Raw genomic sequence first — 26479 nt, 5'->3', positions numbered from 1 at the left:
CAGGGCCCACAGATGTGTCAGAGATTTATTCCTGAACACACCTCCCCTGGTACTGTAGCAGGACGAGTAGCAGACAAAACTCCTCAGACACCCGGTTAAAGAAGGAAGGAGCTTTATTCGGCCGGGAGCTGAGCTCCCTAACTGAGCAATTCCTGTCCCTTTTAAGGGCTTACAACTCTAAGGGGGTCCACATGAGAGGGTCGTGATCGATTTAGGAAGCAGGGGGTATGTGACGGGGTGGGGGGCTGCATGCACCAGTAATTAGAACAGAGCAGAACAGGACAGGGATTTCCACAGTGCTTTTCTATACCATGTCTGGAATCTATAGATAACGCAAGCAGTTAGGTCGGGGCTGATTTTTAACTACCAGGCCCCGGGCACATGCTGGGCTGTCTGCCTGTGCATTTCATTACTGCCTTTTAGTTTTTACTTCTTTCTTTGGAGGCAGAAATTGGGCATAAGATAATATGAGGGGTCGTCCCCTCCCTTAGTATATGCTACAGCTGCACCTCCCAGGTCCTGACTTCCCAGGTATCTTCCTTAACTTCTCTGTGTTGCTGGCTGTTCATTCTTTTCCAGCACCATTCCCATGTCCTGCCGCATCTCTCCTGACCCCAGCACTCTTCAGCACCACACTTTCTTCACTGACTGGAATGTCTGCCAGCTGTTTACCATGAGTCTTTGGCACATCTGTGTAGATCTCCTACTCTTTATTTATTCTCCAATAAGTCCCCAGAGGACATCCTTGTGGTCTGTCTGGTGTCTGGTTCTCCATCATTCTAGCCTCACTGCCATGTCTGGGTCTTCCCACCACATAGATCCACACAATTATCTTTTGTTCTTTATTGTTAACTTGAATTACTTTTAATAGCTTCATCATGGATGAATGAACTTTTAAAAAGGGAAACGTGTCTTCCTTACATACACTTTTATATGAATTCTTGTTTTATAGTCCCTGAATGAGTTGATTTGTTCAGGAAAACACAATAGAGCACAGATGTGTGGGCCAAGGGTGCTTGCTACCTAGTATTCTGCATAGGATGCTTTCAGACCTATGAATATTCATAACCAAAGATGGACATGTTTCCCATTTGGAGGGCTTAATATATTTTTGGGGGGTCAGACTTGTCAAAAGTTGGATTTATAAATCAAATCTGTGAAATATTTACTTAAAAATATCACTAGCAAAATGCATGAACGCCTAATAAAGCCCATGAAACCACTTTACTAAAAACATTGAACCTTTTAAACATAAACTTTCTTCACTAGGTTGGGGCCTGCTGGCTCATATTCTTGCCCAGAGGAATTTCTATTGTTTTTACCTCTGAGCCATTGAGAATAACAATGGCAAGAATGTGTTGGCATGGCATGGTGTGTTGTGGTGCTACTGGATGGGACCGTTGTCACAAATCCGTTTTGTAAAATTCACTGAAGGAAAAAATGCTGCAATGTGAATTTCTATTCCTTCTGGTAACTGTGGCCATAGCAATTGCCTGAGACAAAATGGGCAATTGACTTCCTTTTCCCCACTCAAAGTGGACATAGGCTAATAACATACTCTGGGGATTTAAACATTAGCTACTTTGTTTTACATTTTTTGATCTTCCAAGGTTTTTGCTTATGATGGGAAGACTCACATAGGGACAGATAATAGTGGGCAAAACATTTTCAGTTAGCAACAAAGTACATTCAGATTTTCATATGGAGAAGTTTTGAATACCTGAAACTTTGGAGTATCATTTCTCTGCTAATACTGGCATCTATCTATCTATCTATCTATCTATCTATCTATCTATCTATAGATGTATGCCAATATAGATATATGCAGATATATAGAAATAGATATATTCAAACTCCAGTAAAATGATTGGGTCATACAAATATATTCAGTTGACTGTGCTGTTTGAGAGAAGTTCAGGATGAGGTCACATCTGAAAAGTGAGCCTGAGCTGCATTCTGGAGAAAATGCCAGTTTGGAATTTCCATTTTTAAGATACCCCTCCCCCGCCACCAATAAAATATAGGTTATATGATTCCAGAGCTTTCAGTTAGAAAGGTTTCCTTTCAGGGCAGAAGGAAAAAACTGCAAGTTATTATAGCCCATGGTATATGTTTAGGGAGAATGGGTAGTAACACATAATTTCAACTTATTTCTGGACTAAATTAATATGATTCTATATTATTTCAGACCATAGAGCAAAATTATCTGATAGAAGCTGATTGCTTTCCCAAGTGAACTGGACTGTTACTTACTTTGATCAGTATTTCCTATTAGAACTACTACCAGCCAGATATTTTAAGAAAATAAAATCACATTTGTCTAATCCTACTGCAAACTTTGTAATAATACAAATACAAATAACAACTTAACATAAACTTGCAGGATATGTGCCTATGTTTTCATTTTCCTGTTAGTTGGATTTTGGTTGATAAGGGGGGATTGCCCACTAGCAGTTATCTGTCTGCACAGCCATCCTGGAGTGTTCTAATGACTAACTACCTTTGTAATGTCACTAGTTAGATCAGTTAGAGTTGATGTATGGATTTGCATATCATGCTTTCAACTCCCAGTCACCTTGAAATTGAATTTAATTTTTTTCTGGTTACCTGAGAATTTATGCAACCCATAATTACCTGTAGCCCAGATGCTAAAAAATGTGGAACATTTAACTAAATATGGCTACCCTATTAAAGGAAAACAGCAGACATTTACAGGAGGCATTTAAATAGGTTGAAAAGGTTGTCTGAGAAAAACTTGAGAATTAAGGTTTTCTAAAAACAACAAAAAACTATATTTACTTAGAAGCATTCAGAAAGTCAAAAAAAGCTACCTTTTTTTTTTTTTTTTTTGCAATTACAGAGTAGTTAGTTAACAGAACAATTTCATGTAATTATTTCAGTGCATCTGAGATAAATGGGGATGAAAAACCCCCATCCCTGTATATGATTAATCTGTGCTGTGCACCAAGAATCTACTTTAAATTTCCATGGCAATTTACAACTCCCATACTGTACCAGGCAAGGTTAGTGTCTACTGAAAACACCACTAGGACTGGGCTATCTAAAGATACATTTGGTAGTATGTTAATTACACAAAATAAAGACACTGATCAGTTTGAAAATAAATCTTAGCACCACTTTTTAGTTTTTTTCTTTCAAAGGAGTTGTGTACAGGAGGATTAAATGATCTATAGACAAGAAAAAAAACTGTGTTACAACCAACTCATTCATCATGATCTTCATCATCTTCATCTTCCTTCTTCTCATCCTTTTCATCTTCCTCCTCTTCTTACTTTATCTTGCTTTGTTTGCAGCCTTGATGACTGCCTTTTATGCTGCATCAGGCTTTCCTTTAGCTCCATGTACAGCAATATCTTTTTCATATTTTTCCTTCAGCTTTGCAGCCTTCTTTTCATAAGAGTGCGTGTCATCTGCAGCAGTGTCATTTCACATCTCTGTTTCTTCACAACATCTCCAATGGATAGGCTGGGATGTTCTCCTTTGACTTTGGAGCAATACTCAGAATAGAACAAGAAAAGAGCTGAAGGAGGCCTCTTCAGTACATTGGAAACCTTGAACTTCTTTTTTGTCTCCCCTCTAAGAGGGCTATAGGTTTTCATTTCTTACTTAACGGGTCTTGTTCGCTTTTGACAGGTCTGCGAATTTTCTTTTTTGTTTAGCAGACATAGTCTTCCTCCTATCTGAGAACTTCTTTGAAAACTCTGAGAAGTTGACTGAAACATCTGGGTACTTCTTCTTGAGCTCCTTCTGACAAGTTTGCACAAAGAATGCATATAATGACATTTTACATCTCGGCTTCTTAGGACCTCCTTTGCCCAGGCTTAGTTATCTTTCCTCAACAAGGCACAGAGTTCTCAGTGCCCGTCCAGCTCTCAAGTGCCCCAGTGCTGTCTCTACAGAGCTCAGTGTACTGCCAATTAAGATTCTTAATTGATGGTAAACTACACATTTTAGAGGGCACATGCTGGTGCCCTTCTACTAAGAGGAATGGTCAAGAGATAGTCACCATGCAGGAAGAATTTATCTTAGTCAAGATGAATGGATGTGTTCTCCTTCAACCAGATGAATGAAAAAAAAAAGAGTTAGAATTGAGAAATGTGCTTTTCTTTACATTATCTGTTTAGTTGCCCCCAGATAACACCACTGAGTGGGTTTAAAGGTGTGCCTCCAAAATGAAGGAAAATTGAAGTCTACAATACAGAATATCATGGCTCTCAAAGTGTTTGGGGTAAAAAAAAAAAAAGTGTAAAACAAGTACTTAGCAAATATTTGTCACTTTTATCTTTATCATATAAATATCTCATAAAAATAAAAGCCTCAATAGTTTCAATAGACATGCACAAAATGTATAAATAACTAATCAATATTGAGAAATGGAAACATTTTCAATATCAGTAATAATGTAATATAAATGAAAATGTCATTTCCTGGTAAAAAATAAAAGGGATATTCTTACCTATTAATTGTAGCACAGAAAAATTATTAATGGAAATTATTTTCTAGGAATCAATTTGTCAGTTCAGTGTGATGGAAGCTCCATTCTAAGTCAGTACAGCCAAGAACTCAAGATTCCTGTCCTCTGCCCCAAGCTCCCAGTTGAGAACTATGGTATCTCCCCAAGTGGGGCAGGAAACCAACATTTCTCAATTTCTCAAAACCCAGCATTTCCTAAGTGGGGCAGGAAACCAGCCCCTTCAAATTTCGTGCTACAGAGGCTATATTCTAGGTGAGTGAGGTCAAGAGGTTGGAAAGGGGCTTTCTCCACCCAAGCCCCTCTCAGGGTGAAGGCTCTACTCCAGGGGTAGCAGGCCAAGAATGCTGGGGCCCCAATCTACCTCACCCAAGATCACTTGCAGGGAAAAAGTTCAGTCCTTGGAGAGGTAAGTTAAGAAGACTAGATGCCACTGTCCCCGCTGGGTGACCTGCTCTTAAAGCAGGGCTATAACTCCATCCTGTTGAAGAAGTTCAGAGATTTTGCCCAGCAGGGAGACCCAGGCCATACTAATACAAGGCCCTAACACTCTCACCAGGGAACTGACTTTATTTAAAACAGATGATGGGGGAGTTCAAGCCTAATGACACTTTGGGAAACCATGAGATTTTGGTAGTAGGAAATAAAGAGGAGGCTGGTAGTTTCATAAGAACAACAAACTAATAATACAAGCCCAGCTAGTTTATTAGAACCGGGAACAGAAACAGCTAAAAAGAGTACTATTCAGGTTCAGAACTAACCTCCAAGTCTGGCCTCAGAAAGTATCCCCTCAAAGACACTCAAATTTAATAGGATCAGACTGAAGCAATTTATGTCCCAGGGAATTGTTGAAAACAATAGAGTGATCAGATAGCAATAAATAGAAGCTAACAACTGGGTGTGATACCTAAAGAGGCATATATTTAAGAGATCAGGGAAAAAGACAAAGAGAGACCTTGCTGAAATTAATATCATAGCAGGATAACTGTGCACATGCCCAAGGCTGTACCCTGTGAGGAGAAGCATCAGAAGCTTCATACTGCTAGAGATACAGACATCACTAAAATAGTCCAGTCACGTTACTAAACAAATAAACAATAATCTGGTATATGGAGTGGGGAGGGTCAGTATTTAGAGCTGTTATACTGTTTTATCTAAAATACCAATTTTTGACAAAAATTATGAGACATGCAAAGAAACAGAGAAGTATGACTCATATTCATGGGGTGAAGAGGGGAGTGGGGAGAAACTTTCAGAAATTACCATGAGAAGGTCCATATGTCAGACTTAACAGACAGACTTCAAAGCAGTTATTACAAACACGTTCAAAGAACTAAAGCAAACCATGATTAAAGAAGAAAAATATGATGATAATGTCTCAACAAATAGATACTATCAATAAAGAGAAACATTATAAAAAGAACCAATGGAAATTTTGGAGTTGAAAAGTACAACTGAAATGAAAAATTCACTCAAGGGGCTCAACAGTAGATTTAAACTGGCAGAAGAATCAATAAGCTTAAAGAACAATTGGTAGAGAGAGATAATGTAATCAGAAGAACACAGAGAAAAATTAATAAAAGAAAAGTGAAAAAATAATAAAGAAAAGTGAGAAATGTGGGATAGCACTAAGCTTGCCATATTTGTTGGTAGAGTCAGAGTGGAAAGAGGAAAGTGTAGAGAAAACAATCAAACAAGACTACCCAAATTAGCTGAAAATCATTAATTTATACTTTAAGTAACTCAAGGAATTCCCCATAAGATAAATGGAAAAGATTCATACACAGACACATCATAGAGAAAATGATGAAAGCCAAAGATAAATACAATAAAATATCATTCCAAAGTAATACAATTTCAATACATATCAACATATCATAATTTATTATAATCATAAAATATACAAAAATAACACATTACATATCAATTACATAATCTATAAAACATTTTTCATAATAAAATTCAAAAAGTAATTTAAAATATCAATATCTTGAAAGCTGTAAGAGAAAAACAACTCATCACATACAAGAGAATAGTAATATTAACAACTGACTTTTGATTAGAAACAATGAAGGCTAGAGGCAGTATGATAACATTAACATTGCTAAAAGAAAAATAAATGATCACTAAGGATCTTATATCCAGCAAAATTATCTTTGAAAAGTGAAAGCAAAATAAAAACTTTCCAAGACAGACAAAACCTAAAACATTTTGCTGGAGGCCTGCATTGTAAGAAATACTAAAGGAAGTCCTTTCAAGCTAAAAGCAAGTGACACCAGACAGCAATTCAACCCATGTAAAAAATGAAAAGCTTCACTAAAAACAACTATATAGGTAGTTATAAAAGATTGTAAAAACTACATATTTCTCCTTCTTTTTTCTTTTAACAGATCTAAAATCACATAAAACAAAATAGTGTTATTGGCCTATATATGGAAATGTAACCTATTTGGCAATAATAGCACAAAGAATTTGATAGGGGGACCCACTTTTATTAAAGAAATACCACCACATGGTGATTTGAATCCACAGGAAGAAATGAGGAGATCAAGAAAGAGTAAATAAGAAAATTAAAATTAATATAACAAACTACATAAATATAAACTAGCTCTTTTTCCTTCTGTCAGCCTCTTTAGAACACATAATACAAAATCATAGATAGAAAAATGTATTGATGGCTCTCTAACATATGTATATGTCAGATGTATGGCAATAATAGCACAAAAAATGAAGGAGGAGAAAAGAGAGGAGAAAAGAGCTACATAGGAGTCACAACTCTATATCTAATTTGAGTAGCATTATTCATAGAATATATCTGAAGAGATTCTGATAAGATATATATGGTAAACCCTAAACCAACCATTGAGAAATAACTAAAAAATAGTGAAAATATTATTAAAGGAATTAAATATGATTAAATCTTTGTGACTTGGGTTAGGTAAAGCCTTCTGAGATAATGATGTTCGAAACACAAGCAACAGAAGAAATATAGATAAATATTTCATCAAAATTAAAATCTTTTGCTTTTTAAAGGGTACCACCAAGTATGTGAAAGGACAACCGACATAATGCAAGAAAATACTGCATTGATAAGTGACTTGCATTTCTAATGTATAAGCCTTTTTTTAAGAAGAAAAAAAGAAAGAAAAAAAGAAAAGGATTTGCTTTGTCACGCAGGCTGGGGTGCAATGGCATGATCATAGCTCACTGTAACTTCAAACTCCTGAGCTGAAGCAATCCTCCTGCCTCAACCTCTCAAGTAGCTGGGACTACAGATGTACACTGCCAAACCTGGTTAATTTTTAAAATTTTTAGTTGACATGAGGTCTTGCCGTGTTGCCCAGGATGGTCTCAAAATCCTGGACTCAAGCGATCCTCCCACGTTAGCCTCCCAACATGCTAGGATTACAGGCCTAAGCCACCATTCCCAGCCTGAAATCTTACAATTAATAAAAGACATAACCCAATCAAAAAATGGATTAAGGAATTGAAGAGACAATTCTCCAAAGGTGATATACAAAAACAGATAAAGGATGCTCAGCATCATTATCCATCAGGGAAACATAGGATACATTCAAAACCACAATGAAATACCTCTGCATGCCCACTAGGATGGATTTAATTTTTAAAAGTCAGATTAATACTAAATGATGGCAAGTATGTGGAAAAATTAGAACACTCTTCCACTGTTGGCGAGAATGCAAACTGATAAAATAAAAAAACCAGCCTGGCAGTTTCTTAAAAGGTTAAACATAGAGTTACCATATTGCTTAGCAACTCCACTCCTAGGAATACACCTAAGAGAAATGAAAATATATGTCCTTACAAAAACTTATACATAAATATCCATAGAAGCATTATTCATGATAGCCCCAAAGTAGAAACAACCCAAATGTCTATCAACTGAGGAATGGATAACCAAAATGTGGTATGTGCGTATATAAATATATACACACATACATACACACACACATACACACACATACATATATATGCAATTCCATTTATATGAATTGTCAGTAATGGGCAAATCTATTGAGACAGAAAGCGATTAATGATTGCCTAAGAATGGGAAGACTGGGACAAAATGGGAAGTGACTGCTAGTGGGTATGGGATTTCTTTCAGGGTAATACTAATAGTCTAAAATGTATGGTGGTGATGCTCACACAACTCTGAATATACTAAAAATTACTGGAATGTGCACTTTAAATGGATGAACTATATGGTATGTGAATTGTGTATCAATGAAGCTGTTATATGTAAATAAACTAATTAAACATATTAAATAGATATAGCCTGTATTACAAAAGCTGCACAAATGTACAACCCTTCTCTATAGAAGTAGACTGTTTCATATATTCCCTCTAATGTTAAACACCATGATTCTATCAAAATATTTAAAAAAATAAAGATTTCTATAATGGCAAGTTGAATGTAATTAAGTAGCAAAGTATGAAGAGATCTCAAGAATGAGAAGAAAGTGGCAAGATCCAGATTTTGGCAAGTTTTGGGGAGGGTTGTTCTGGAGAAGATGAAATTTGATGGAATCTTTAATGGATAGGGATCACTATTAAGTAACAACGTTCTCATGGATAGTCATGTTTTGTTTTAAAAGTGCTTTTTTCTCTCAAGTAGCTGCTATTTTGTCAGGTATTTTTTCATCACACATGAATTTTACAAATGATAATACTGTACCACAGTTTTTAAAAAGGTAACTTTGCTAATTTTTACACAACCAGTATGTGGCAGAGTAAAGACTAGAGTTCAGAAGTACTATATCACTCTGGGTTAATTATTATTATTTAAAACCCTGAATGATTCACAAAACAAATTTTATTAAAACATTTTCCATATTGTTTGAGTCAAAATGAAGAAGAGAAAATGGAAATTCATACTGAAAGTTATTAATTCATGGATAAATTCCAAAATTCCCGAAGTTCCCGAGATTTTCAAAAATATTAAACCTTAACATAGTAGATCGTTCTAGTAACTTTTCCAAGTGAAAGTAATGTTATTTTTTCTCTTCCTGGACAGGTATCAGTGAACATTTTTATTTCTTGTTTAGTTCATTAAAAAATAATTGCATTAGTCTGGTAAGTTAGGAAATAATAGTCGCATCTAGGAAACATCTTAAGAGGTTTCTTCTCTCTCAGGCTGGAACATGTAACATATCAAATATTTTTTCAAATCAACATATTATAGCAATGTTCCTTGTGTAAATAAGATGTCTTAACGTAAGCAACATATGATATACTCAAATGTTACACTCATTTTTATGCTTTAGAGTAGATAGTAAAGGGAGAGAAACATCAAATTTGTGAGAATTTTTAAAATTATTTAATTGTTTGCAGTTACTTTTGTACAGAAAAAATTTCCCAATGGAGACATAAACCAGCAATGGAATTTTGACAAGGAGGCTTGTGTTATTCCAATTATAATTTAGGTCACAAAGAATAATAAATATATTACTCGTAACTTCCTGCTTGTGTGAATCCGTCAGAATCCCTTCGTATAGAATAGAATCTTTGATGAGGTCATGCCTTTGCAAACATTTCACCAGCATCTGGTACAAAGATACCTCGGGTTTGATTCAGACAGGTTGATTTAGACAGACTATGCTAATTAAAGGGGAGAGAAAGGGTGTCCTCCAATTAGCATAACCAAAGCTTAAACAGACTAGAACTTTACTTTTAGGGATTGATTTATTTAACATTTTACACATTTATAGACTTGTCTCCATTCACTTTATAGAAACCTAAACGATTCGCAGAGAGGCAAAATGCCCAACATGTCTTTGAGAACAGAGGTGTACATTGCCTGCCAGCTATGTCTTTTGATATAAAGGGAAGATCTGTCTGCTTTTGAATTTGCAATGACTTATTCTTTTTGGCCAGCATAACAGAGATATCGTCGATCAAGATGAAAGGTAGAAAGAGTAAAAGGTAGATCACAGGAAGCAATTACAGAACGGTAACACAGAGCAGGAAATGCTTGTTTAGATAAATGAGGCATATTAAAGGCTAAATGTCATTCATGGTGACTCCCATCTAGAAAGGATCTAAAACTCTAAAATACGTTGAGATAAAAGCACATATGGCTTTTAAAAATACATGGTCAGTCAAGTACAGTGGCTCTCCCCTGTAATCCCAGCACTTTGGGAAGCCGAGGCCGGTGGGTGGCTTGAACTCAGGAGTTGAAGACCAGCCCGAGTAATATGGCAATACCCTGTCTCTACTAAAAATACAAAAATTAGCCAGGCATGGTGGTGCGCTTGTGGTCCTAACACGAAAGTTCAAGGCTGCCGTGAGCTGTGATCATCACGGCACTCCAGCCTGGGTGACAGAGTGAGACCCTGTCTCAAAAAAAAAAAAAAAAAAAAAAAAAAGAAAAAATACATGATCACACAAGTACAATCCAAAACCTCTTTTTTTTAAAAAAGGTTATATAAGAAAGATGTCATTAATTAAACTCCCTTCCCACATACACACCAAAAGGAATGATTAAAGAAAAGCCTAATGCTGGAGGAAGACATTTCTGAGTTTCGGTTTTCTTATCTTAAAAAAATCACAATAAAAATACTTGCCAGCTTGAACTTGTGACCTCTGAAATTCTTTCCAAATTAGTTTTTCTGATTCTGGGTAAGATATACTTATTATAAGTTCAAGGTGTCACATCTACCAGGAGTATATGAATTTTAATAAGTAATGAAGAGCCTTCAAAGCTCAATGGGGTGAATCTCTAAGGATGAAATGTCACGCAGCCTGACAGGTTTGTGGTAGACATGTATGTGTGTGGTGGGGGAGGGGAAAAGTCTTCCCACCGCCATTAAATCATACTGCCGTTTTCCAAGCAATCCCTAACAAAGAGTTCTCAAGCTTAGCTTCACATTAGAATCTGGGGAGCTTTAAATAATCCTGATGCCCAGGCCACACTGCAGACCCATGAAATCAGGATCCCTAGGGATGGAATCTGCACATCAATATTTTTTACAGCTTCCTAGAGAATTCCATCATGCAGTCAGTGATGAGCACCACCACCTCATGCCTTTAGTTCACAAAGGAGAACACTGAGGCCCTCTGAAGTCCAATGATTGTGTTTATAGGTCAAGTAGTCAGTGATGAAGTCAAGACAAGAGTCCAGGTCTCTCAGCTCCTAATTCTCTTCTTTTCACCATACTCTTGTCTTCCTATCTCTCCTTATTTCATATTGTTGCCTTTGAATTGGCCTGTGAGCTTAATTTCAGATCTTTCATTAGGTATTTTTACGTACCCCATGCAAAGATGTGAGCAGCCTCTCCCAGTGCAATTTTCGCATATTATTTTCATCTTCACAGGCATTGTTTTTCTAGGCTTGCCAACTTAGAGGCCACCCTAATTCTTCCATTTTATTCATGAGAAAATTGAGGCCCAGAGAAGTTAAGTGGCCAGCCTAGAATTACTCCAGCAAAGAGTAAATTCCAGAACTGACATTGTTTATCATCTTATCTAAGTTCCTTCTACTCTTCCAAGCCCCCAACTTTGATGATGGGAGTTCTCTGCAGGAGAACTGGCACCTTTCATCAAAAAGCTAAAACGCATTTGTCAGAGGAATAGAGGAGCTGAAAGAGGATCAGGTAGTGGCTGCCGTTGCAGCAGCTATCTTTCTATGTTTGGAGATCAGAGGAGAGTCCAAAGCACTGCTGCAGTGCACAAGTTATTGCTTATAGGCTAACTCAGCTGGTTTGTAGGGCAGCAACCCAGCCCACAGCTTCTCCTGCAGGACACTTATTTCACTGAAGTTGGAAGCCTGGGAACAGTGAGAGGCCACTGCAGGTTTTTCTTCCTTGTGAGTTCCAGTTCAGCCTCACAGGTTCTAGATTTCCCTTGCTTTCCTCTCATGTCCACTCTTCCTTCCTAACGTCCTGCTTTTTGAACTTCTGATTCTAGCACCAGACACAGAAACAATGAACAATAGCCTCAGATCGACTATGTACCACATTTTATTTATCCATTCTACCATGGATGGGCATTTGGGTTGGTTCCAAGTTTTTGCTCTTGTGAATAGTGCTGCAATAAACACACACGTGCATTTGTCTTTATAGTAGAATGATTTATATTCCTTTGGGTATATACCCAGTAATGGGATTGCTGGGTCAAGTGCTATTTCTGGTTTTCGGTTCTTGAGGAATCGCTATACTGTGTTGTACAATGGTTGAACTAATTTACATTCCCACCACCATGGAATACTATTCGGCCATAAAAAGAAATGAGATCATATCCTTTGTGTGGACACGGATGAAGCTGGAAGCCATCATCCTCAGCAAACTAACACAGGAACAGTAAACCAAACACCACATGTTCTTACTTATAAGAGTGAGTTGAATATTGAGAACACATGGACACAGAGAGGGGAACAACACACACCATGGCCTGTTGGGTGTCAGGGGTAAGGGGAGATAACTTAGAGGACAGGTCAATAAGTGCAGCAAACCATCATGGCACATATATATCTATGTAACAAACCTGCATATTCTGCACATGTATCCCAGTTTTTTTTTTTAAATAAAAAATAAATCTAAAAATAAAATTGACTGTGTAACCAGTTCTGATAATTACACAAGGCCAAAACCCCATAGTAAATATTACATGTCCTAGCGGTTACGCTTTTTTTGACTGGAACCCTGTCTGACAGAGGGGCTAGGACTCTATAATTAGAATCAATTGGCATCACTATCATACCCATGACTCACTCCCTTTTGTCTTCAGGCAAAAAAAACTGGAATTGGAAAACCCAAGACCTGCCAACACCAGGTCTTCATAACCTTTTGACAACCTGCTGGGAAAGAGAAGCAATTGCCCCCTCTCCATGTTGTCACTGTCTCCATCCCTGTCTATTACGTCTTATAGTGGCCTGTTTTGCACATTTGCTTTTACCTGTCTGGACCTGTGGCCGTAGTTTGCATCTTCCAGTCTGCTCAAATCCAACCAATGTTCAGCTTTTCCCGTAACCTTTTTCTGATACCCACTTTGACCACTTCTCTGATTTTTTTCATGTTGCAGATTTCTATGACTTTTCTATGTCCTCAAGCATGCTTGCATTGCTACTAGCTTTCTCACTTGTTCTTCTCTTTTTGTTAAAATTTCAATCCTTGAGTTTAGAAGGTAATCATTCTTAAACCTCTTTTTATCTATGGAAGGAGTAAGACAGAGTTCGGATTGTAGTAGAGGCTCACTAAGTAGCTGTTAATAGCTCTTTATTGAAGGCCCATTGTTTATGTATTACTATGCTTGTTGGGTTGAAAGAGTGCTGATAATTTGCCTTTGTGCGTGTGCTTTAAGCAGAGCAATAGCATTAACCTAGAGCAACTGCTGTCTGCCTGCCTTTAGGATGTCTTCATAACACTCAAAGACCTGGTTAATTTTGTTAAGTAGTTGAAGACAGACAATGACTACACACACACAGTCACACACACACACACACACACACACACAGACACACACACACTGCAAACTTTTATAGTCACAGTATTTTGAAAAGAAATACTGTATATTAATGACTCAACAATAGAGAATAGCTTTCTTTAAATAATTTAAACAAATTGTTAAAAGAAAGCTATTCTCTACTATTGAAAATACCTTGAAAATTGTGTTTTTAGAGCAATATCAGTAATCTGTTTTCAAAAAGCATCATATTATATGAAATTATTTAATCTTGCTCTTACAGTGTGAGAAGATGGACTTGGTTTTAAAAGTTGCAACCTGCAAATTATTAGCTTTTTACTCTTATGTTCTATGTCTACAAATGCTTATAGAATAGTTCTGTACATTTTTAAATAGCGTAATTATGTTATAATTCTGATCTATTGTGAAAAAGAGATATGGGCCGGGTGCGGTGGCTCACGCCTGTAATCCCAGCACTTTGGAAGGCCGAGGCAGGCGGATCACAAGATCAGGAGATCGAGAACATCTTGGGCAACATGGTAAAACCCCATCTCTACTAGAAGTACAAAAGTTAGCTGGGCTTGGTGGCACATGCCTGTAATCCCAGCTACTTGGGATCCCAGCTACTTAGGCTGAGGCAGGAGAATCACTTGAACCTAGGAGGTAGAGGTTGCAGCGAGCCGAGATTGCACTGCTGCCTCCTAGCCTGGGCAACAAGAGTGAACCTCCATCACAAACAAAAAAAACATATGAAAAGAACTTAATACTTGAAAAATAGAAAATAATTTACTTATCTAGAGTTGCAAAGTTTTTCATTTCAGTATAAATATATGCATGACTCTCTCTTTCTCTCTCTATATATATACCCTCATTCCATATGTGCAGATTTATAGTCTAATTTTTACTTACAAGTATTTTACATTAAAACATAATTTTTAATGCCCAATATTATAATATTTTATCCCATGAATATAACCAGTATACTTCAATCTCCTGCTGTAGAAGATCTGATATATAACAGTTCAGCAAATTTCCTTGCTCATCTATCTATCTGCCTTTTTTTTTTTTTTTTTTTTTGAGAGGGAGTATCGCTCTGTCGCCTAGGCTGGAGTGCAGTGGCACAATCTCAGCTCACTGCAACCTATGCCTCCCGGGTTCAAGCAATTTTCCTGACTCAGCCTCCTTAGTAGCTGGGAGTACAGGTACCAGCCACCACTCCTGGCTAATTTCTGTATTTTTAGTAGAGTCGGGGTTTCACCATGTTGTCCAGGCTGGTATCAAACTCCTGACCCTAGGTGATCCACCCACCTTGGCCTCCCAAAGTGCTGGGATTACAGGCGTGAGCCACCATGCCCGGCCTACCTATGCTTTTAATAGTAATTTTAGGATAAGGATTTTAAGGTGAAGTTGCTTAAAATATAAGTGTACTTTAAAGCTTTTATTACATATCTTCTGTTTGTTCTCAGAAAGACTATACCAATTACACATTCATAAATAATTTATCCTGCTTTTTAATTTTTGACAAACTAATAAGCATGAATTATATATAATTTTTCATTTTTCATTTTCTTTAGGAAAATACACACTTTTACACCTGAGATAACTTAAGATTTGATGTGTTGAAACACGCATTTCTTTAGATAGTGATAGAAAGAATTGTTTTCAGAAGAGGGAGAAAAAGCATAATTTTAAAGTGAGAGAAACAAAGTCCAAGCAGGAAAATTGCAAAATAATCCTTTTTCTATTCAAAATCAGTGGTGGGTAGGGAAGAGTGAGATCTACCCAAAGTGGGGATTAAGTATCTCTGGATATCAAACGGAGTGTAAGACTCTGCTAACAGCTTTGGCTAGAACTCTGAAAATGTTAGCTGTTTTAACTGATAAGGCACCAAGCCAAACTTTATATATCCAAGACCGAAAAACAAAGTTAGAGCAGAAACATCAGTAGATATTTCTACAGTTTTATTTAGCTCAAAATGAGATCCTTGAAGATGAAGATGGTGAATAGAATAGCCTTATTATGAGAAAAAGGGGGACGGTCTGGCAAATTACTCAGAAATTATACATTCATCTATGCTAATTTCATTTGAAAGGGAAACTATATAAGTTTTTTGTGCAATCAGGCAGAGCTGCACTAGGTATGATGGAGATCAACCCTATGCTCTCAGTCCTTGGCTCTTCAGAATTATTTGAAGACATCATTACTGTGAAGGGGCTAAGTTGTTTTCAGAAGAAAAGAGGAAACAGAGTCACACAGGGTAGGTGCTGGTATTGCTTTGAATGGAACTCAGCTTGCTCGGGTGGGTTTCGAGTTGATATAATCTACTGAGAGAAGACTTAATTGTAGTCATAAACAGTCTGTGAACGACTTGGGTCCTTCTGAAGTGCTGTATATGGGAAATTTCTTTTTAACTCTCCGACATTTGGTAAGAAAAATCTTCCAATAAATGGAATTGCCCTTCTATTAAAAAATTAAAAAAACTTGAGAACATGGCAGTTTTTTTTTTTGTTTTCTGTTTTTTTGTTTTTTTGTTTTTCTGAGATGTGGTCTCGCTCTGTGGCCCAGGCTGGAGTGCAGTGGCGCGATCTCCGTTCACTGCAAGCTCCGCCTCCCGGGTTCACGCCATTCTCCTGCCTCAGCCTCTGGAGCAGCTGGGACTACAGGCGCCCGCCACCGCGCCCGGCTGATTTTTTGTATTTTTAGTAGAGACGGGGTTTCACCGTGTTAGCCAGGATGGTCTTGATCTCCTGACCTCGTGATCCACTCGTCTCGGCCTCCCAAAGTGTTGGGATTACAGGCGTGAGCCACCACGCCCAGCCGAGAACATGGCAGTTTTAAACAATGGGTTAGTATGGCAAATGTGCGAGGAGACTTGCATACATCTGAACCCACAGCTTCTCCAATACATCTGGGGACCTCTGAGAGGCAGAATAGTCTGAAGGCTTATTGTGGCCCAAAGTTCAAAGAAAATACAAGAGGGGAAGATTTAAATAGCAGAAGAGAGAGAGATAAAGTATAGCCAATCATTCTCTCAGGAAGTTTTCTAAGAACAGTGCTGTTTTATGCATTCTTCACTCTCAGCTTTAGTCTTTCTTATATCTAAGGTCCCTTGGGCCCACGAAACTGGGCAGAAATTTTCCTAGCCAATAAAATGATTGACATTTCTCTTCTGACATGCAAGGAAATAGAACAGTCTATCATTTCCTGCTTTAGAACTAACTGGAAAAAAAAAGGAGCATACCATGTAATTTACCCTCAAGTATCCATTTCAACACAGTGAACACTATGTTAAAAAAAAAAAAGAAAGGAAATGTCAGTTATCTACCTAGGATAGTTGGTATATACCCTTTTGTTCCATGGACCCAGTCTTGGCCACTCTAGCAGTTCTCTAAACCAAATGAAACAAAAATACAAAAACATTAACAAAACCCTCCTTGAAGGCCTGAGTCACTATCCTAATTCAAGAATCTATGAATTGCTTCTATTGTCGATTTTCTGTCCTAGTTTAGATTTAACTTTCTGTAATCCAGAACTAGTCATTGTGAAACTGAATAACCACAGAACATTTACCAGTTCAAATGGTGGAGCCTCTCAGAAAAAGGCTCAATTACTATTTAAGCTAAGCATGCAAAGGAACAATCCTGAGTCTAGGATTTCCCCTGAATAACCCATTCTGCCTGGAAAACAGCTTCCTGCCTTTGGCTGCATCTGAAGCATTCCTCAGGGCATCCTTAGACAGAATGTGCTGCCCTGGCTTGATGGTCATAGGGTACACGGGACACTTGGTTGCACCTGCATGCCCCGATGGTGCCCATGATCTGTATTTATTTTCAGAAACCAAAGACAAAAGGATTCCATTTTATTAAGCCACAATCCTAGTTACTGGAGAACATTGAGATCAAAGGTATTGGCACTGCAACCAGCTTTGGCAAGCCTCTGGGAAGAACATGTCTTTTCTGGCCTAGTTGAGTGTGTTTGCAATATATTTCCTTAGTTCAAATGGGGTCACCCAAACATAATTCTCCACTCTAGTTTCTTTTTAATAATCTAACCTTATCTTTTATCTGGATATGCTCAGCTCTGAGTTACTGGAGAAGCTGAAATATTTTATAGGGGATAAAAGAAATACAATTATGGGCACTATGCTAAACAGTTTCTTGTGACATCAACCACCCTTTGTGAGAGGGTTATGATGGTCGAGGGGGTAACACAGTAGGTGAGAAATGGGAGAAGAGGATTTGTCAGGATTGTTTGTGTTCCCCAGTAAATCAATAATGAAAGACTTGAGAGTCATTTTAAAAGCAGAAAAGCAGAGTTCAGCCAGTGGGAATGTTTCTACAATTAGGCAAAACAAGTAACTGTGCATGTTTAATTACCATAAATTTTCCTGACCACTTCAGCATGAAGAATTGGTTTTCCAATCTTCGTGCTCTCACATAACATCTCTTTCTATGCTATGTCTTAAACCAACCAGTTTCTCATCAGATTTCTGTGTATTTCTTGTAACACTACTAAATTAACAGCTCTTTGAAGGCGAGTGCAAGCCCTTGTAGAACCTTGAACAGGGCTCTGTAAACATGGTAAACTTTCATCAGAGTTTTTTGATATCCCATTGGTATGATTTTATGGACACTGGATAGCTCATAATACCCCAGCACACATTCAAATACTTTCCATCTTAAACGTAAGTCATACCACTTGATTTCCCAACATAAAGCTTCATTTCTTCAGGCTTGGAAATTTCTCAATCTTTAACCACGTCCAGTTAAAAATGCAAATATCCCTGGGTAAAGTCCACTGTGTCCTTTTATGGCAATGGGTGCCTACTCACCTAAGATATTTCTCTTTTGTAGGTTTCTTTCTTCTAGTGTCTTCTTTATCTATTTTCTGGAGAAAGGATGTAGAAGATATTAAATATTTTAATTTTCCTTGCAAGGAGCTTAAAATCATTGCCACTTTGTATTAGTATACCAACTTAAAAATTTTATTCTTACTCATACTTATGACATTTTTGACTTGTAACTTGGATGCAGGCAAGTATCTGTGGCTTAAAAACCAATTTTGACTCACTATTTAAAAAGTCCAGAATAATTTCACTTAGGCTTATGATTGTTCCTTTGTATGCTTATCTTAAATAGTAATTTAGCCTTTTTTTGAGAGGCTCCACCATTTGAACTACCATGATGTTCCTCTTTGGTACTTAGGAGAAAATGCATTAATTTGTATAAAAACTAAGAAGACAAATGATTACTCAAATCAGTTATGGTCTGTATTTCCCTATTACGCATGGATATACAATGCTGGAAAAAAAAAATAAAAAATTTCACAATTTCCTAAAATTTATGCTCCAATTGCTTTAATCCGCAAGGGAGATGTCAGGATTGCAATAGAGGAGGAGGCCTGTTTCTAATTGAGAAAGCCCCATCCTGCTCACCAGCCGTGCTGTCTGTGAATCCGAAGCATTTTAAAATTTGGGGAAATTCATTCCCTTGCTCTTCACTTCATTATCTTAAGTTCATGAATGTTCTCCACTCTTCTCTGGCTCTTTCAAGAATAATTAGTACACTCATCAATTTCCCTGCCCTGGCTCATTTGACAAACAAGTGCCATATGAGTCAAATGTTTGCATTGTGTGCTGAGCAGAATTTGGGGGCAGTTTCTAAATCTGTAGGTTTCACAGCAGTGGTACTCCCAGGAGAGTCATAAGTGAATTCGTAGCAATGCAAGCAGTTCTGGACAGCTGACAGGCTTGTGTTACATCTTTGAATTGGCCTTTCATTTCAGTGATTAACAGGTGAGGTTCAGGAAGCCTTTTGTTTCAGCTCCAATTAATTCAACAGCCCACTTTACTTTGTTCCCAAGTCTAAGAAACCAGAATACCAGGCTTCCAGAGGAATATTTCTGCACACATATTTTAGAAATGACAGGGCTAGAAAAATCAAATGCAAAGCTTGGTAGTAAGCATAATTTCCTGGGTTTTTAAAATAATTTAATAAACAGAATACATTATTTCAAGCTATATATCTCCCTAAAAACTCTTAATATCACATTATAAATTCTGATTGTTAAGCAATAAGATGAATCCTAACTCAATCATTTTCCTGATTTTCTTCCTTTTCTCCCCAAGTACCTATACGTGGGCAATATAGTTGCTGTTGCAAAGGATGCTTATAAAGGAGAGTGGGGGGATGTAATAATATAGTTCATTAATATTTGTTTTCACAGAGGATTAACAAACTGCAAGAGTGAGTGGGCAATATAACTCTTTTGGGAAGTTTCTCCAAATTGCATTGCTGTCTCTTCATTCATCAAGCATATGTGACATATCTACTGCAGACTGAGTATTACAGTTGGCTCTGTGTGAGTACCAAGAAAAAACTACATTGTTACTGCTTCTCTGAGAATGAGAGACAGATCACTGACACATAAAGTAAAGAGTAATACACATAGCTTAAAGGGTCAAGGAGTTAAAAATAGAAGAAATGGCACCCTGGAGTTGAGGCTGTCAGAAGTTTCTTGACTTTTAAGAAAGAAAAAGGAAAGATATTGAAGGCAAGACACACAGAAGCAATGAGAATCAAGTATGTACACCAAAAGGGTAAGGCAGAGTCAGTGGTACATACTGGCAGGAGTAGGATGTCATTTAGATGGCTATGGAAGCTGTTATTCACAGGTTGAGAATAATGAAACTCATAGTGTCAGCGAAACTCTAGCTTCTTAATCAGGACGCTGATGTGCATAAAGCTTTTGTACCTTTTCTTACTACCATCTGAATCAGACTTGATGTTCGGGAACAGTTAAAGCTTGTGTATGAAAGGACAATTTGGACAAACAAATCAAACATTAGTAATACGAATAATCAAGAGAGTGCTCAAAATCATCTAACGTTGGTTTGTTATCCTGAGGTTAATATTAATTAAAATTGATCAATATTAATAAATTTGTTTAATGGTCCCAAGTAACTTTAAATATTAAGAGTTCCTTTGGCCATCCATGTTTCCAAGTGATCTTCCTTAAATAATTATGAGGCAAATTTATTACCTGAGATGTGATCAAATCCAGACATCTAAGACAGGAAACCTACAGAGCAGGTTATTGACATATTCTATTCCTTATCATGACACTTAAAGCCCTGGAAAAATAAGGGCTTCTTATTCACAAGTTTATGGGATTCATTGGAACCAACGATGACCTTGTAATCCCTGTAGTCAATATTCAGAGAAATCTTGCCAACAATATAACTGTTTGAAAGCAGAGCTGTCATTATAAAATCTAGATTTAAAGTAGGGATTTATAATTGGTACAATGTTCATGATATGCATTGCAGTGTGAATTAGGCTATGATATAGTTTGACATTCACTGGACATATTTTAAAAGCAAAACTTGGCTTTAGTTTTAGTCAATAGTTTCTTCTTTATCTAAAACAGAAGAAAGTATTTATCAATGCATCAATCAAAATTTCAGAGATTTGGGAATGTGCAATTATTAATGGACTCAGGGGAGCCTTTGCAAATTGTCTACCTAAAATGACTTCAATGTTATTTTTATTTTTAATGCGAATACTAAAGTTATTTGATTATAGCAATTTTGCCTTACACTTACTCAAGAACAGATACATGATCCTGCTTTTAAGCTGAGTTTAAAGTTTAGAGAGATTTCAAACTGTAAGTAAACATTGTAATCAATACCACCCTTTTGACAAGACTCAGGGAAATAAATTTTAAAAATGAAACATAAATTTTTCTTCTAAAATGAAACATAAATTAACAAGATTTTCAAAATGTAGTTTTCATGATGTATTTTGGCTGCATCTCAAATATGTTTTCAAAACATGAAAATTAAACTAGAGCATCTTGAATTGAGAATCCAGCAGACTTTGGGATCAGCAGGAACATTTCCATATGCTATAATTTTCTGGGCATTATTTTGATTTTAATTTATTCTTTTATATATATTTAGCACTATTTTGAACTTGTTATGAAAAATTATAGCATACATAAAGAAATGGGAAGAAAACTACTTGCCCCTATCCATTCTCCCATTACCTCAAGATATTTTTTTCTAAGTTTTCAGACTATTTGGGCCATGATTTTTTTATTTTCCCCACATAATCTAAAGAAGGTTTCAGTTGGAATCTAAAGGTAGATTCAGCTTAAAATATGGTTGGGTGAGTCTAGGTTATTGATGAAAATGTATAAATAATCAATATGTACTCCCCACACACCCCCAGCTTTTTAAGAGTAGTATTTCAAGTGGGCTGCTTTGGGAAACTCTTGATTTTCTTTGAAAGACAGGGCTCCTAAAATACTTTTTAACTCAATAAGAAAGATTGTTCTAGATTTCAGAATGTCATAGAAGTGTAGAGGCAATGAGAATGAAAGAGTTGAAGTAATCCAATGCCCAACTTGATTTCAGGAGTCAGAAGGAAGAAGGCAAAGAGTGCAAATAAGGATAAATGTATGGTCAACATTTAAGCCACTCTTCTAAGAGTTTATAAATTCTGTAGAGAAACGGGGTGTGTGTGTGTGTGTGTGTGTGTGTGTGTGTGTGTGTGAATGTAATCATGTTAGAGTCTTTGAAAACCACATTTACTATGGACAGAAAAACCAAGTCAAATTAAATGGACAACACAAAAGAGAGGTCAGTGTTACACACAATTCCTCCATGTGTTTAGCAAGCTATGGGTTCCTCCTCTTGCTGTAAATGGGGATATATTGCAAATACTGTGAACAAAGAGCAGAGGACAAAAATAAACTAAGAGAAAGAGTTAAAATGATCTCCACATTGGCTGCCTGCAAGAATTGCAGTGGTTTTTTGCTCCTAATAGCAATAATGACAAGCAAGATAGGAGCATGGCCTTGGGGGCAAATAGCAAGCTTTATATTTGTCTATAGGATCATATGTTTGCAGACTGTGAAACACTTGGGCAAAAATATCTGAAAGCTTAAAATGCAGGCCTAGACAAGGGGAGTAGTAAGATTGGCTTAGAAAGGTAGTCTGGGAATGATCTACAAGATAATACTGCTGTAGGGAGAGTGTAGTTTTATGCTAGGGAAAGGGAGCTCTGGGCACCATTTACTCCAGGAGCCAAGCCAAGTTGGAGCCAGTCCCAGACACAGGCGCAGCAAGATGAGGTAGGAGTGCAGAAGGCACTTTCCTGGAGTCTAGAATTTCAAAATTCTATATCTGTACTATTCCTGCCTCCTATGGTTTGCAATTCAGAAGCTGAAAACTAACAAAAGACAAAAAATATTCCTGAAAGCAAAGAGAAGACAAACGCCTGTAAGAATGAGGACAAGCAATCAGAAGATGGAGGTGCTCACACAGGCCAAATACAATGAGGGTGGGTGCACGGGATGTTCATCAGATATGTGTGGGTTACATTATTTTATCTTAGGTTATTTGCCACAACATTGTCCTGTACCACTTGAAGTACATGTTTGATTCAGGACTTAATTGTACTTCTTATCATCGACACTATGAATCAGCATTTCAGGTCTGGTTTTCTTTTCTGTGCAGAACACCTTGAAAATTTCTGGGTAGTAGAGAGGAGAACTTCAAGTAGTTGGCAGTCTGGCTGAGAAACTAAGACTGACAAAGAAACACTGAATAGAGGTTAGAAATGTGCATAGTTACGTACTAAATTATGAGAATAAGTCAATTGTGGTTACAAAATTTCACAATTTTCAGAATCAATGCAGGCTAGAAAAATAAAGAAAGGTTCAAGGAAGAAGAATATGAGCTTGGCTTTGAGGGAAGAGAAGGAAATGACTGACAGGAAAGGAGAAGAGCATTATAGGTATGGGAAAACTCACTAAGGTGGGACCAAAGATGGCATATTAGAGGTGTTGTCAGATAACCAGGCTTTCAAGAACAAGAGTATATTTAAAAGCAGTGGGACCTAAGTTATCCAGTTTAAGGAGAACTCAAAGAGCCCGAGATGAAGAGTTTAAATTTCAAGCTGTGTCTAGGCAACTCACCTGTCTTCACTTTTGGAAGGTGAGGTTTGATTGCCACTGACAAGTTGCCTGATTTGGAGGATTTAGGAGCCTCTGTGAGGTGATGGGGCCAGTCTCCCTTCCCACACCACAGCTAATGAAAAGGCCGCTGTGCTGAAGTTCCCTTCACCTCATTGGAAATGTTCCATGTTCTACCAGCAGCCAGCTGGTCCTGGGAGCTGCAGCTCTACCACGCCAGGACCAACACTATCCTGAAGCTCCTCCTCTCCTCCAGAACCTATTAACTATGATTCTAACACTCAGCTAAGTCAAAGCCTTATGCATAAGACTTGGCAATTATGTAATGTAAGTATCTGAAATGAAAGTTACAAATTTAATGCTCAACACAGAATGCTTCATGCAATAAATGGCAATAAATGAACTGTGTGTCTTATTTCTCCGCATACCGTAATACCCTAATTTATCCATTCCACCTCGAATTTTCTTTCTACCATTTAAATACTGCATTAGTTTGTTTTCACACTGGTATAAATAAATAACCAAGACTGGGTAAGTCGTAAAGGAAAGAAGTTTAAAATTGACTCACAGTTCCACATGGCTGGGAGGCCTTGGAAAACTTAAAATCATGGTAGAAGACAAAGGAGAGGCAAGTACCTTCTTCACAAGGCTGCAGAAAAGAGAGAGAGAGAGAGCAGGGGAAACTGGCACTTATAAAATGATCAGTTCTTGCAAGAACTTACTCACTATTATGAGAGCAGCATGGGGGAAACTGCCCCCATGATCCAATCGCCTCCTACCAGGGCTCTCACTTGACACGTGGGGATTAGAGTTGGAGATGAGATTTGGGTGGAGACACAGCCAAACCATATCAAATACTATTATACTTTTAATTTTCTTTTTAGGAATAAAACCTGCTTCTGGCTTACAGTTACCAATAATAATTTGCAAAGTGTGATCCCCTGACCAGCAGCATCAGCATCACCTGGGAACTTATTGGAAATGTACATTCTTGACCCCACTCAGACATGCTGAATCAGGAATTCTGCAGGTGGGGCTCAGCAATGTGTGTTTCAAAAAGTCATCCAGGTGATTCTCAGGAGTGCTTGAGTGGAGAACTACCCACCTGCAGGTACAGTGATGACTCCTTAGAATATCATTCGAGGCTCTTTACAGTCTTCCTAACTTTTGCAGCCTCACTTAGCCCTAGTCTGCCACCCAGCTACTACACTGAGGAGGTTTGTATTATACTAGACACATACACAATTTTCAGAGTTTCCTGACCACACCAAGCTCTTTGCTATTGTATTACCTCTACTATCTCATCTAGACTATACTTCTCTCACTCTAGCAAACCCCTACTTTTCTTTCCCAGTTTCCACATTACCTCCTCCATAAAGACTTCCTTGATTCTGGCCAACAGTTACTCTCTGCTATATTCCTGAAATCTTTTCTTATCCAATATCACAATGAATTGAATGCTCTGTTTACATGTGTCTAGGCTTAAGGACAGGATTCTTGTATTCAAGGAAATACTTAGGAGCTAGCAAGGTGTTAGGCACATTGCTAAGACTCAGTAATGCTTGTTTAACCACCCAAAGACATGATTTTACAAAGCAACAATTTTATATTTAAATCACCAAATTAGTTTCCAATTGAAGATAAAATGACATAGCCTCTCCAGCCCCAATTTCCCATGTACTAGTCCTTACAGTTTTTGAAAAGTGGTAAACATCAAGGAATGTACCTATATGAACTCTGTGGATTCTTTTCCTTATCAGCAATGGCTGACTCAGTGGCAGAGACAGGCCACCCACAGTACATTGAAGCAGCAGTTTGCTACCAGCAATGATTTGGTTAACCTTTGATTAAACATAGGAATTTAAAGCATGAAAAAGTCTGGAACCTGACACAACCCTTTGACACCATGCTGTCTGTCATTAATGATAATCCGCCATTAGATGTTCAGCTTTGAAAATGGAATTAGACGACTTCAGTTTTCAACCCTAACCCTGATGTACTGTAAAGTGAACCCTGCTGTGTTTGGAGACTCCCTGATTTACTGCTTTGCCTTTTAACTATTTTCAGGCAGATGGGGGGCAGGGGGAGGGTAAAGAAGTCCAGGGATCAAGTGAGTACAAACAAGGCATCTTAACCACCATCAAGGGAAGCAACTTTCTGCTTAGATAAGTCACCAGGTCAAAAGAGCTTTATTACCACAGTTGATTTTATCTTCTTCTTCTTCTTCTTTTTTTCCAAACTAGGTGTAAGAATTTTCTTGCTGGGACATCATGCAAGAAATATTTGGTATCCTTTTACACTTCCTTTTAAAAACAACAGCAATAATGTTAGAGCTCCCTGGGGTCCCTCGTCTCCAACATTTTTTTTCCTTCTTAGCCATAATGTATTGGTACAGCTGAAGGTCCTACACCCCATTTCATGCGTAGCACAGTGTTCCCAGCAGGGTACAGTACATGCCTACATGCTTGTTGAATGAACAAATGACCAAATCTGCCTCCTAGTTCCATAGCTGTGGTTTACACATAAAAGCAAATTTCAGACAGCAATAAAACTACAAGCAATTGACCTAGACCTCTTCCTGTTAACAGT

This window comes from Macaca thibetana, chromosome 8, assembly GCF_024542745.1.
Source record: "Macaca thibetana thibetana isolate TM-01 chromosome 8, ASM2454274v1, whole genome shotgun sequence".
NCBI classification, from domain to species: domain Eukaryota; kingdom Metazoa; phylum Chordata; class Mammalia; order Primates; family Cercopithecidae; genus Macaca; species Macaca thibetana.
This window is presented reverse-complemented; position numbering follows the sequence as displayed.